Here is a 14612-nt window from a genome sequence, read left to right as displayed (position 1 = left end):
AGTCAACTTCAAAATCCTTATCCTCCTTATATACTGTCCTACAACTGTTATTATTGATCTCCGAATTATTGTACTTGACATGACTTCATTCAGCCTTTCCTGAACGTCTATGACAGGCAGAGAGAGTGCTGTTTCTGGTGCATTCTTTTACAGCTGACATTTCACTGTTTTAAACGAACAAGAAATTAGATTGCTCATAAATCACTTATTCTATATAAACACAGCGTAATTGCCCTCCGAAAATCTTCTTTTTCTTGTTCGTTTTAGAGACCTTGATCGAAACTGATTTTAGATGTCAGAAAGGATTTATTTTCTCTGTATTTCCTACATTGCTTTGTCGAGATTTTAACTTTATATCTAACTTTATATCTAGGCTCAGATTTCAACTATAAATCGTACAGTAATTAATAGCAGTAAATACTGATGTTTATACATAAAAAAGTCATGCCTTGGAGTATAGACCCCCAAAGGAATGCCAAAGACTCAAACTGCAAAATAAACACATACAGAAAGAAAGTATTTGTATTGTAATTGCAAATCCTGGTACTGTATGAGTGATTGGTATGACTTTCCTCATTACAAATCTCTTATTAGAATTTAAATTTCTCTGTAACTCCAGGTCAGAACAGAGAAAATGTAACTGCCTTAAGGAGTTTACGATTATGAAAAATAGAAGGATAAGCATGATACGTATGTCTTCTGTCATTTTCTAAGTCATGTTACTGAGCACCAAATCGTATTGAGAATATGAATCCATTTAAGGTTTATACCATTAAAGTAACGGTTTATTCCATGCTGAAAATGTTTGTACCAGACTTTTTTGAGGCCTGTTTAATTGTGTCTGAAGTCTGATGTTGTAAATTTTATTGTTAAAAAGATCCATGAAAATGTCACTACTAAAGTTAGCTGGTACTGTTGGTACTGTAAGTGGCAAGTAGAGCTCATATTTTAGATTTTAAGGAAGCAACGGACACAAGGCAGAATACACCCTGGACATAGCGCCAGTCCATCACAGGACAGACAGACACAAACACACACACACCAGGGCCAGTTTTCCCATAAACCAATTAACTTACCAGTATGTTTTGGAGTGCGAGAGGGAGTCATATCACACATATGGAGAAAAACCATGTAACCCAGAGAGAACATGTAAACCCCACACACACAGGATGGCAGGAATTGAACCTAGGACCCCAGTACTGCAAGATAGCAATGCTAACCACTTTGCCACCATTATAAATGGATGGATATCTTAGTTATCTTTCTAGTTCACAGGTTTGCATGCATAATTTAATTTTGAAAGCCACTGAGACATCAGGTACTACTGTTGTATTTATGAAAAAGAAACAAAACACAAAACATACTAACAACTGTGCCATCCTACTCCTTAGCTAATACATTTTATTATTCATAAACAGTTAACATTGTTAGCAAAATATTTTGAATTATATTTAACCATATTTTTTCTTTAGTTTTGTATTTAACTTATTATATGATAGTCAGACTTAATGTATATTTGAACAATGAAAATATATTTTTACAAGATTTTACATTAAGCACTTAAAATTAATATGGTTAATAATAGTAAACTGTAACATGCTGTAACAAGATCGGTTAAACTGCGAAGAAAATGCTTTCAGAGAAAATGTTTCAGGTGTGAAGAACATAGATCTCCAATGCAATTTCAACCAAACCTGTTCCCACACACCCTGCCCCCACTACCATTAGAATATACACAAAGCACTCAAATCTTTCGAGCTAATGATCAGGTGACCCGAGAGAGAGCGAGAGAAACACCAAGGGGTGCGGAACCAGGGAACTATTTACATGGAAAACGGGCGATCTCCCCAGACTGTCCGCCCGTTTCACTGTTACCTGGATACCTCTTTATTTAGAACTCACAAACACTGATTTTTAGTTTAGAAGGATTCAAGTAGGGTTTTAGATGAAAGGCAGCGACCTTAATCAAGCCCAAATCACAATTGAACCCATTCAGAGCCTACATTACATTTTAGCGTTTCATTCTGAGCAGAAGACCCTCACACCTGAAGAAGGGGGAGGTGTTTTTCGCTGGAAATCTCGCCTGCTTCTACTTTACAACCGGAGTGCTGGCTGTGACGAATTAAACCGGTTTTACAAGTTTCAATCACAGACCATGTGACATGGGAGTCAGGAAACTCCACCGGATTTGATAACGCTATAAAAACGCTATAAAATAATGTGACTTGGCACAGAACAAGTTTACACCACAGTACAATAATAAATGCTGACCATGACTTTAGAAGCATAAATTGCCTTACACTCAATTTAAACACAAGCTGTCTTTAGCCCTCTAAGCTGGTTCATACAGAAATGTAGAGATCCAGGCTCAGAACACACAGCTTCATTAGCGAATACATATGCAGGACAACTAGAGAAGACGTTTTACAGAGGATGGATTTTTAGAAACATCCCATCAGTGACATCACTGAAGTCAACTCCTAGGTACTGTAACTGTCGTGTGGATAGTTTCACAAGAATCAGACAAAGGTTTAAGCATCGCTTGTTCTAGATAAAACTGCATAAAAAAAACAACAACCCATAATGTACTTCTTTGCGGCTCTGTTTGCCCAAATCATATATTCACAACGTGAAATCTAGAAAATAATATTACATAACCAAAATCCGCAATATGGAAACAGAACCTGTGTAATTGTTGATAGATGATGTACTCGTAACATTTTTTCAAGACGAACTACAACATTTAAAAAATGACTTGTATGTACTTGATATCTCTAATCAATCCACGGGTCCCAGCACGAAACGAAACTAAAACGCATACCGTTTCGCGCTTCTTATTAGTTGCTCAAAAGTAATTTGACCTTATGAAATGCATAATATAAACCTAGAAACATATACGTGAGCAGTACTTAAGCACTGTAGTATCGGTGTTAAGACATACCTCTCAAATACTGTAAATCAAGTTAAAAATATCTCAAGACAGATTCTGGTCATAATGAAACCATGTTTCGTGTATGTTTTCTTTAAAGTACCGAGACCAGCCATATACTGTATGTTTATGTTCCAAAATTAATATCGTTTATGGCCTTCACACGCGTTGCAGTATGCTCCTATTCTTTTTATGCTCAGCTACTAAGATTTCCCTTCAGTGGTAAAATTAGATATGAATAGTCAATACTTAAACGGGCACAGTTAAGACATTAAATATACATATACATACTGTATACAGTACAGTTTGCATACGGTAATATGTTTATGTTCCTAAATCAATCTCTTTTATGAGCATGTAAAAGGCATGGTGAATCACTGTACTTTGCATGATTGGAAACAAATGCGTGATTGCGAAATGCTGTGGTGTTACTTTTACAAAGATGGTCAATGAAAAAAAGAATGTTGACCAGGGCAATACTTTGAGTTTACACTTACAGCTTGTCCAAGGTCATTCATTATTAATACTATTAGTAATATCTTCGTTAAAGACTTTGATGGCCACAGCTCAAACATGAGAGGTTGAGCTTTATTAGCTCCACCTTGCGGAAATTCCGGATACTATTATTTTGCTTGTCGTATTATAGGAGAATTTACGGTAACTCGCGGTATTTACCGGTAGCTTGCGGTAGACTGCGTACAGCGTACCGCAAAATAATGCGGTATCGCCCGCGCATTTTGAATGGCTGCATCTGTAATTATATTTGTGTACTGCGACAGGGCTGTGTAGGGCTGTTTCACCTCTCTCTTCATGTGACTCTATTCAAAAGCCATTTAGCAAAGAGGGGATGAGAAGAGTGACAAACTAGTATACTTTAGATCTTTTTTTCTGAACTGGGGAAAATCTGATCATGTTTCTCTATAACAATAATAAAAAACATTATTTTACATATCACCTTTAAAAGTGGCATCTCAAAGCAATACAGTAGATGGAAAAACAGTTAAAAGGACCAAAGTAAATACCAGACAAACGCAAACGCGTTTTTAATAAAATGCTTTTATTCATTCAGCAGAGAGTGAGAGGGACATCCAGCAGAGAGAGACACACACACCGGTTTTCACTGACAAAAAGTAATTGTTTTTTTACATTCCTCTTGTCTAACAGGAATGTTTTGTTTGTGGACAGACTGTTAGACTACAGGAAAAGAGCTCCTCCTTCTACGAAGCATTTCGTTGATCCGATCACTAATTCTTTTCCAGTCGCACGAAGTAAGGGTTGAGAATCTCCGATTCACCATGCTACTAATGGTTTCCCGGAGATTGCAAGGTAAGGCACTTTTGCCTCTGGACCCATCGAAATTTACAGACGTGGTCCACCCCCAGTAAATTTCAAAAGTCACAAGATTTCGAAACACGGGGGCGGCGTAGCGGTCGGCTCTTGCTTTCCCGTCCAATGAAAGGCAGGTTCCTTTTGCCGAAGTCGGGAGACATTAGAGGCTTGCCACACCCGGACTGTTAAACCAACGCATTAGCACTTCAAACCCCATTGAGGAGCCGGGCGCAATAATTGTTTTGTCCCTTGATTTACTGATCTGCATTAATTACAGAAATCGAGTTCCTGCTCTTTGCAGACAACCTGGTCCTGCTGTCGCCCAAAGAACAGAGGCTGCGGCAGAACCTGGCACTGCTGGAGCAGCACTGTCAGACCTGGGCGCTGACAGTCAATCTGGACAAGACCAGAGTTATGGTTTTCCAGAAAAAAAGCCAGACCTCAGGGAAACAGATACAAATTCACACTTAACAACAACACATTAACACCTAACAACGGGAGCAGGGCCGAATTAGGCCAGAACCCACTATTGTTAAACATACAGAAAATAATATTAAAGTATTGGCTTTAGTATTAGCCATACAGAACATTAAAGTGCCCATTTCCATTCAGCGGGTGTCTGAGCCGCTGTGTCCTATCTTCTGACAGTCGCTGTTGTGAATGTCTGTAGAGTGTATCTTATTTTTAGTACTATATTTTTATATTATATTCCCTATTAATCAAACTCTAAGAGTATGTATCGGCTTGTCCCCCCCTCCCGCCCCTCTCTGTGTACAGTAGAGCCTCCTGTCCAGCCAGCACATGTCCACAGACATTCACAACAGTGACATATCATAAAACGTTTGCACATATTGTTAAATTATTACTTGTTTTTCAGGAAGTTAAAAAAAAACACTTGAAATACTTATCCAGTCTCTCAAAATAAAGTCATTTTTCAAGCAATGCAATAAACGTCGGTCAATGTGTTTTTTTTTAATCCAACATTGACAGCCACATCTAATACTTGTCAGTCAGCTCTTTTTTCTCTATTTGAATTGTGGCGATTCAAACAACCTGGGATAACAAGTGGTCTCAAAGTCACCGAGCTCACAGAGCTTCAACAACAGATGACAATTCCCTTAGTCCTTCCTTAGTCTTCCTGAAATTGTCGGATTATGAGTGAATAAAAGCATCTTATTAAAAACACGTTTGCGTTTGTTTGGGAGCTATATTATGTATTTTTCATATGTAAGATATAATGATGTGTTCCCGCTTACACATTGCATGACTTTAAAAGCTAGAAAAACAGGTTTCAATTCACATTATCTGGTGAGCCTTGTTTTGTCAAAGGACAGCACAAAAAAAACAGAGAATACACAGGGGGGGAGGGCAAGCGAGAGAGAGAGTTTTTTACCCTCTGTCAAAAAAAACCAAATCACCCGGGGCAGAGACTCTGGGGGGATCATTGTATGTTACAGAGCGGAGCTCAGTCAATCCAAACAAGTACAGTAGTAAAGAGAGAAAAGTCAACAATTGATTTAAGGACGATCTGTCAAAGTGCAATGAAATACAATATTGTTGTTGTTGCTGTTATTGTTGTTTTTATCCTGTAAAGCGTTTTGATAAGCCACCTTTAAAGGCGATATATAAAAGCGCTGATTCTTATGGAATGTGTTCCGCCGGGGAACAAGTATAACCTTGTTCATGCACAAACAGTGGCATGTTACATTATTAATTTGGGTGTCTCCTCTTGCCAGAAAGCTCTAAATTGCATTTTGAGTGCGGTTTTTTACTTTTTTTAAATTGCAACCCGTAAAGCTGATACTGTTTAGACTTATATTAGGATTTAGACTTACAGATGCAGCCATTCAAAGTGTGCGTCACAGACACGTACCGCAGGTGACGTCGCTCAGTATGACGCAAGATGACGCGTGGCACCGCAGTAAGCGATTGGTTGACCGACAGGGGCACTCGTGGTCCGTTGGTCTGTCGTAGAAAGACTTACAGTAAAAACGTCTTTGCTGTGCCCGTTGTAGATATTGAATTTACCAATGAAGGGAAATCTTAGTAGCTGAGCATAAAAAGAATAGGAGCATACTGTAACGCGTGTGAAGGCCATAAACGATATTAATTTTGGAACATAAACATACAGTATATAGCTGGTCTTGGTACTTTAAAGAAAAAAATACACACCAGTATTCCATTTCTCCCTAAACATTTTAAGCTTTGAAGTCTTTAACTAACGTGATACCGGAGTCAACAAGCATACTTTTAGAATTTGATTAAAAGGGAATATAATATGGAATCGCGTATCTAACGAAATTAATAACGATATAATTATATTCATGTACCGCAACACAAGAATAGTACACGCTGTACATTGTCTGTCGATAATGTTTCTGTAGTGCTTTTTCAGCACTCTGCAATTTAATAATGGTATTCGTGTGCTGCGACAGGGCTGTGTAGGGCTGTTTCGCCTGCCTGTTCATGCGAGCTGTGTTGTAGCCGACTGGTCTAGGTGCGTGCCTAGCAACTGGTAGGTTGTGTGTTCAAATCCAGCTGGTACCGGACTTTTCTTTTAACAAACATTTCTTCGAAAAAATAGAATAGCGATATTATGGACAATCAATTGACTTTTATATTTCAAAATATCGCAACATGATCGATATTTGCGATATTTTGAACATATCTTCCCTTCTGACAGCGGTTCCTCCTTCTATTGTGTGTGTGTGTGCAACAGAGTAAATTTTTATAGAGAAATGGAGGCTGGACAGTATGCGTTACAATATAAACATTTATATTGATTTAAATCGTGTTCTGATTTAAATCGCAAACGCGTGTTTAATTATGTGTTTTTTAATCATAATCAGGCTAATGCATTTCTACATTTTCTGTATGAACCAGCTTAGAGGTTCATACAGAAAGACAGCTTGTGTTTAAATTGAGTGTAAGGTAATTTATGCTTCTAAAGTCATGGTCAGCATTTATTATCGTACTGTGCTGTAAACTTTTTCTGTGCCTAGTCACATTATTTTATAGCGTTTTTATTGCGTTATTAAATCTGGTGGCGCTGTGTGTTACAGTAGTTTCGTGACTCCCATGTCACATGGTCTGTGATTGAATCCCATAGAACTATGACTTTATTTTTTAACAAACATTTCTTTGAAAAAAATGAAACGTTTCCCTTGGTCAGAGATTAAATAAAACCTCACTCGCACCAAACAAATTTATATTTCTAAATATCACAAAATACGTTCATTGTCTTCCAATCGAGTCGAGTTGACATTGGAAGCCTGCCACACCCGGACTCTTAAACCAACGCATTAGCACGTCAAAGCCCATCGAGGGTATTGAGCCAGTATTGGCTTTAGTATTCCCCCCCTCTCCCCTCAATTCAATTCAATTCAAGGTGTTTTATTTGCATGACAGATGGGTACAAGCAGTGTTGGGTATGTATATTGTAACGCTTACGGCAGACAGGCACTGTGTAAGAGCCGGCGCACCAGAGCAGCGCACCGAGGCAGCGTCTGCATTTCTAACTTAGTTTTTAAAATTAGTCAAGCAATATGAAGCATCCCCTTTTACTTTGTGCCTGAGCATAAAAAGAATAGGAGCATACTGCAACGCGTGTGAAGTCCATAAACGATATTAATTTTGGAACTTAAACATACAGTATATGGCTGGTATCGGTACTTTAAAGAAAACATACACACCAGTATTCCATTTCTCCCTAAACATTTTAAGCATCGAAGTCTTTAACTACCGCGATACCGGAGTCAACAAGCATACTTTTAGAATTTGATTAAAAGGGAATATAATATGGAATCGCGTATCTCAAGAAATTAATAACGATATAATTATATTCATGTTGCAAAAGAACTGCAACGGACATAAAAACTCCCTTGCTTTTAATAGAGCGTTCCATAATTTCTAACTACGAAAATGCCAGGTGAAAGGATTTGTAAACATATTTTGTTAAAGCAAGTCAGTTTTTTCCGCAACACATAAAAGACATTTTTCCAAGAAAGTTTAGCCTTTTTCACTAATGAAACCACTAAATAAAGACATAAATATAGAAATCTTAAGATTTGTTTTATTTAATGTTGGTAGCAGGATGAACTGTCAGAGTGTATATTTTGTCGCAGAGTTGCTGCAAGATGTTAACAGTGAAAAAGGTATTTAGAAATGAGTTATTTCAAGATGAAAATTTTCAGAATAATTGCAAATCTAGCAGGATAGAGAAAGCACAGAAAACTGGCAGTTAGATTGATCAGATTAGTATGAAAAGTCATTTAGCAAAGGGAATTAGAAGAGTGACAAACTAGTATACTTTAGATCTTTTTTTTTCTGAACCAGGGACAATCTGATCATGTTTCCCTATAACAATAATAAAAAACTTTATTTGATATATCACCATTAAAGGTGGCATCTCAAAGCAATACAGTAGATGTAAAAACAGATAAAAGGACCACAGATTACAAAGTAAATGCATATAAGAAAGACAAGCAGGTAGAGGTGCTACCAAAATTAGAAAATGAAGCAGATACAGACACTAAGTCTTCTGAAAAGAAAGGTTCTGAGGTTAGATTTAAACTGGCCCTGGTGTGTGTGTGTTTGTGTCTGTCCTGTGATGGACTGGCGCTATGTCCAGGGTGTATTCTGCCTTGTGTCCGTCGCTTCATTCATGTGCATCCAACACACAGTTCAACGCTAGCAACTACACAAAATCTAAAATATGAGCTCTACTTGCCACTTACAGTACCAACAGTACCAGCTAACTTTAGTAGTGACATTTTCATGGATCTTTTTAACAATAAAATTTACAACATCAGACTTCAGACACAATTAAACAGGCCTCAAAAAAGTCTGGTACAAACATTTTCAGCATGGAATAAACCGTTACTTTAATGGTATAAACCTTAAATGGATTCATATTCTCAATAAGATTTGGTGCTCAGTAACATGACTTAGAAAATGACAGAAGACATACGTATCATGCTTATCCTTCTATTTTTCATAATCGTAAACTCCTTAAGGCAGTTACATTTTCTCTGTTCTGACCTGGAGTTACAGAGAAATTTAAATTCTAATAAGAGATTTGTAATGAGGAAAGTCATACCAATCACTCATACAGTACCAGGATTTGCAATTACAATACAAATACTTTCTTTCTGTATGTGTTTATTTTGCAGTTTGAGTCTATGGCATTCCTTTGGGGGTCTATACTCCAAGGCATGACTTTTTTATGTATAAACATCAGTATTTACTGCTATTAATTACTGTACGATTTATAGTTGAAATCTGAGCCTAGATATAAAGTTAAAATCTCGACAAAGCAATGTAGGAAATACAGAGAAAATAAATCCTTTCTGACATCTAAAATCAGTTTCGATCAAGGTCTCTAAAACGAACAAGAAAAAGAAGATTTTCGGAGGGCAATTACGCTGTGTTTATATAGAATAAGTGATTTATGAGCAATCTAATTTCTTGTTCGTTTAAAACAGTGAAATGTCAGCTGTAAAAGATCGCACCAGAAACAGCACTCTCTCTGCCTGTCATAGACGTTCAGGAAAGGCTGAATGAAGTCATGTCAAGTACAATAATTCGGAGATCAATAATACCAGTTGTAGGACAGTACATAAGGAGGATAAGGATTTTGAAGTTGACTCGAAATCTGATAGGTAACCAGTGCAAGGACTTGAAAACAGGTGTAATGCATCCCTGATAGGATTCTTGCTGTCATATTGTGAACATATTGAAGATTGCTCAGTGTGGATTTAATTTCCCCAGTGAACAGGATGTGCATTTATTAATTCTAGAAAAAAAGCCTTTCTTGATTTCTCTAGTTCTTAGTTTCTCTAGTTCCCTTTAAAATAAACTATTATTCCACAATGCAGAGTATTACATGGCCAGTATTTACACATGATATTTGTGATTTAAAGAAATTAACACAAGCAGCTTTTGGAGATTTAAGTGTTGGCTGAGTTATTGCAAGATAAAAGACTAGAGATGTTGGCAAGAAGAAGATTTGGTTTGGGGAAAGCTGAGGAATACACTTATAACAAGAACACTTCCTAATGGGGTTAGGCATACTTTTGATGAAGATGATGAAGTTAACAGACTATATGTTTACATAGATACTGAAATAAGGATTGTATTTTAGATTATGTGTAGTTGCTGGCATTGAACTGTGTGTTGGATGCACATGAATTGAAGGAATGGGCAAACATAGCTGATGCGGATCCACAGAGCCAGCATATTAAGATGTTTATAATTAGAGGCAATTTGTTTAAATAACTAGGTATGGATACTGATGTGCAAGAGAGGTGGAAAGGCTGTTTCCTTAAGCCAGCAGTATAAAATATTTTATTCTCAGTGAGATGCTGCCATTTCATAGTGGGTTTCTAACACTGTGTATAGTTCCATCCACACAGTGCCTTTACTTCCATTTCTAATCTCTTTATCCAGTACAGAGGATTTGGAGCCTATCCCAGTAAGCAACGGACACAAGGCAGAATACACCCTGGACATAGCGCCAGTCCATCACAGGACAGACAGACACAAACACACACAGACCAGGGCCAGGTTTCCCATAAACTAATTAACTTACCAGTATGTTTTGGAGTGCGAGAGGGAGTCATATCACACATATGGAGAAAAACCATGTAACCCAGAGAGAACATGTAAACCCCACACACACAGGATGGCAGGAATTGAACCTAGGACCCCAGTGCTGCAAGATAGCAATGCTAACCACTTTGCCACCATTATAAATGGATGGATATCTTAGTTATCTTTCTAGTTCACAGGTTTGCATGCATAATTTAATTTTGAAAGCCACTGAGACATCAGGTACTACTGTTGTATTTATGAAAAAGAAACAAAACAAAAAACATACTAACAACTGTGCCATCCTACTCCTTAGCTAATACATTTTATTATTCATAAACAGTTAACATTGTTAGCAAAATATTTTGAATTATATTTAACCCTATTTTTTCTTTAGTTTTGTATTTAACTTATTATATGATAGTCAGACTTAATGTATATTTGAACAATGAAAATATATTTTTACAAGATTTTACATTAAGCACTTAAAATTAATATGGTTAATAATAGTAAACTGTAACATGCTGTAACAAGATCGGTTAAACAGCGAAGAAAATGCTTTCAGAGAAAATGTTTCAGGTGTGAAGAACATAGATCTCCAATGCAATTTCAACCAAACCTGTTCCCACACACCCTGCCCCCACTACCATTAGAATATACACAAAGCACTCAAATCTTTCGAGCTAATGATCAGGTGACCCGAGAGAGAGCGAGAGAAACACCAAGGGGTGCGGAACCAGGGAACTATTTACATGGAAAACGGGCGATCTCCCCAGACTGTCCGCCCGTTTCACTGTTACCTGGATACCTCTTTATTTAGAACTCACTAACACTGATTTTTAGTTTAGAAGGATTCAAGTAGGGTTTTAGATGAAAGGCAGCGACCTTAATCAAGCCCAAATCACAATTGAACCCATTCAGAGCCTACATTACATTTTAGCGTTTCATTCTGAGCAGAAGACCCTCACACCTGAAGAAGGGGGAGGTGTTTTTCGCTGGAAATCTCGCCTGCTTCTACTTTACAACCGGAGTGCTGGCTGTGACGAATTAAACCGGTATTACAGGTTTCAATCACAGACCATGTGACATGGGAGTCAGGAAACTAACACCGCGCCACCGGATTTGATAACGCTATAAAAACGCTATAAAATAATGTGACTTGGCACAGAACAAGTTTACAGCACAGTACAAAAATGCTGACCATGACTTTAGAAGCATAAATTGCCTTACACTCAATTTAAACACAAGCTGTCTTTAGCCCTCTAAGCTGGTTCATACACAAATGTAGAGATCCAGGCTCAGAACACACAGCTTCATTAGCGAATACATATGCAGGACAACTAGAGAAGACGTTTTACAGAGGATGGATTTTTAGAAACATCCCATCAGTGACATCACTGAAGTCAACTCCTAGGTACTGTAACTGTCGTGTGGATAGTTTCACAAGAATCAGACAAAGGTTTAAGCATCGCTTGTTCTAGATAAAACTGCAAAAAAAAAACAACCACCCATAATGTACTTCTTTGCGGCTCTGTTTGCCCAAATCATATATTCACAACGTGAAATCTAGAACATAATATTACGTAACCAAAATCCGCAATATGGAAACAGAACCTGTGTAATTGTTGATAGATGATGTACTCGTAACATTTTTTCAAGACGAACTACAACATTTAAAAAATGACTTGTATGTACTTGATATCTCTAATCAATCCACGGGTCCCAGCACGAAACGAAACTAAAACGCATACCGTTTCGCGCTTCTTATTAGTTGCTCAAAAGTAATTTGACCGTATGAAATGCATAATATAAACCTAGAAACATATACGTGAGTAGTACTTAAGCACTGTAGTATCTGTGTTAAGACATCAGGATGTCTTCTATCTTCTTCAGGATGAATAAAGTGGGCCTATTTATCTATCAATCATATTTAAATAACTAGTGTTCTGTACCGTGGTACCCCTAAAAGTACCACACTTGTACCATACAACAGTAGTACCTGATGTCTCAGTGGCTTTCAAAATTAAATTATGCAATAAATAACCACATGTAAGACTCTGATGCTTAAAATGTTTAGGGAGAAAGTGGAATACTGGTGTGTATTTTTTCTTTAAACTACCAATACCAGCCATATACAGTCTGTAACGTAGGGATTTCTATACGTCTTTATTTAGTGTTTACATTAGTGACAAAGGCTAAACGTTTAGCTTCAGTAACGTGTACATATCTCCCCTTTTTATAAAACGACATGGTTGAAAACTGTTCCAGAGCCACTGTTGTTTCATCAGTGAAAAGTACATCATGAAATGCCTCTCCCTGTTCAATCCACTGGAAAAAAGAAAAGGAGCATAAAGCTTCTGATGGTCATAAACGATATTCATTTAGGAGCAGCATCAGAGGTATGTTTTTAACTGCACTGCATTGGAGAGAATACCATAGTGTGTTTTTTTTTACTCCCTGGCGGAAACTGGCTTCCAGAAGAATCAGTATGGCTCAGAGATTAAATAAAACTTCACTCGCACCAAACAAATGTATATTTCTAAATATCACAACATGATCGAATTTAAGTCATTTTAATAACAATGAATAGTCACCTATGCGTTACAATATAAACATTTATATTGATTTAAATCGCGTTTAAATCACCTTTATTTAAAACCCATAAATAAAGCTGATACTGTTTAGACTTCCAATTATTTAAAACTGTATTAAAGCAGCACGATACACAATGCAACGTAAATCGCTATCTTTGTCTTCTGTGTAATAATGTTCACCTCTCTGTCCAGCAAATTTACAGGTTAAAAACAATACTGTTAGGCTGGGAAAACGATTTTTCTCCCCCCCCCCTCAAAAACCCAGTAAGTACAGTACTTACTAGTTAAAGGCTAGGCTCCCGACTACGGCGAAAGGAACCCTTCTTTCATTAGAATACAATGAACATATTTTAGCCCTGAATGAATAAATAGCAAACATGGTTTACATAAAAGACATTTTTCCAAGAAAGTTTAGCCTTTGTCACTAATGAAACCACTAAATAAAGACATAAATATAAAAATCTTAAGATTTTTAAAATGCATGACTTTGCTAAAATTTATTTGAAAATAAAAACAATTACAACCGCCAGGGGAGAGAGAGAACAGGGGAGGGATGTTGGTTTTGCATAAGGGGCGGGGCTATGGAAATTAGGTCTGTTTGGGAATGTGTAGTTACATGTTCTGGCTGTTTGTGAATTATCGTTGTTGAGTATGGAGTGTTGAGGTATTGATTTTGTGTAATGCTTTATGTTGAAAATTGAGGTGGATTTTGTTTATGATAAACAGGATAAACTGGGATGGGAGGAAGGTTTGGTTTTGCATAAGGGGCGGGATTATGATAATTGGAGGACTTTGCGAGAGTAAAATGGTTTGATATATTTGATTTTGTATTGTGGTTGTTATCTATGTTTTTGGTTGGTATTATGTTTATATGGTTGTTTTTGTTGGTTGGTTGTTATTATGGTTATTAATAATACGATCTATAGTTGAAATCTGAGCCTAAATAAAAAGAAAAAGCAAGTGATTAGGTTTATGAGCAATCTAATTACTTATTCGTTTAAAACGCTATATAAAATAAAGTTTATTATTAATTTGCTGCACAGAGCGGTGAATATTATTATGCATAAGACAAAGATAACGATCCTGATCAGTTTAGAAATCTGTGTACGCTGTAAGGTTTTTACTTCTTAAACTTTTAAAATACACGTTTTGAATAGAAAGAAATCCTCTTC

Source organism: Atractosteus spatula, chromosome 1 (genome assembly GCF_055471065.1).
Source record: "Atractosteus spatula isolate fAtrSpa1 chromosome 1, fAtrSpa1.hap1, whole genome shotgun sequence".
Classification (NCBI taxonomy): Eukaryota; Metazoa; Chordata; class Actinopteri; order Semionotiformes; family Lepisosteidae; genus Atractosteus; species Atractosteus spatula.
This window is presented reverse-complemented; position numbering follows the sequence as displayed.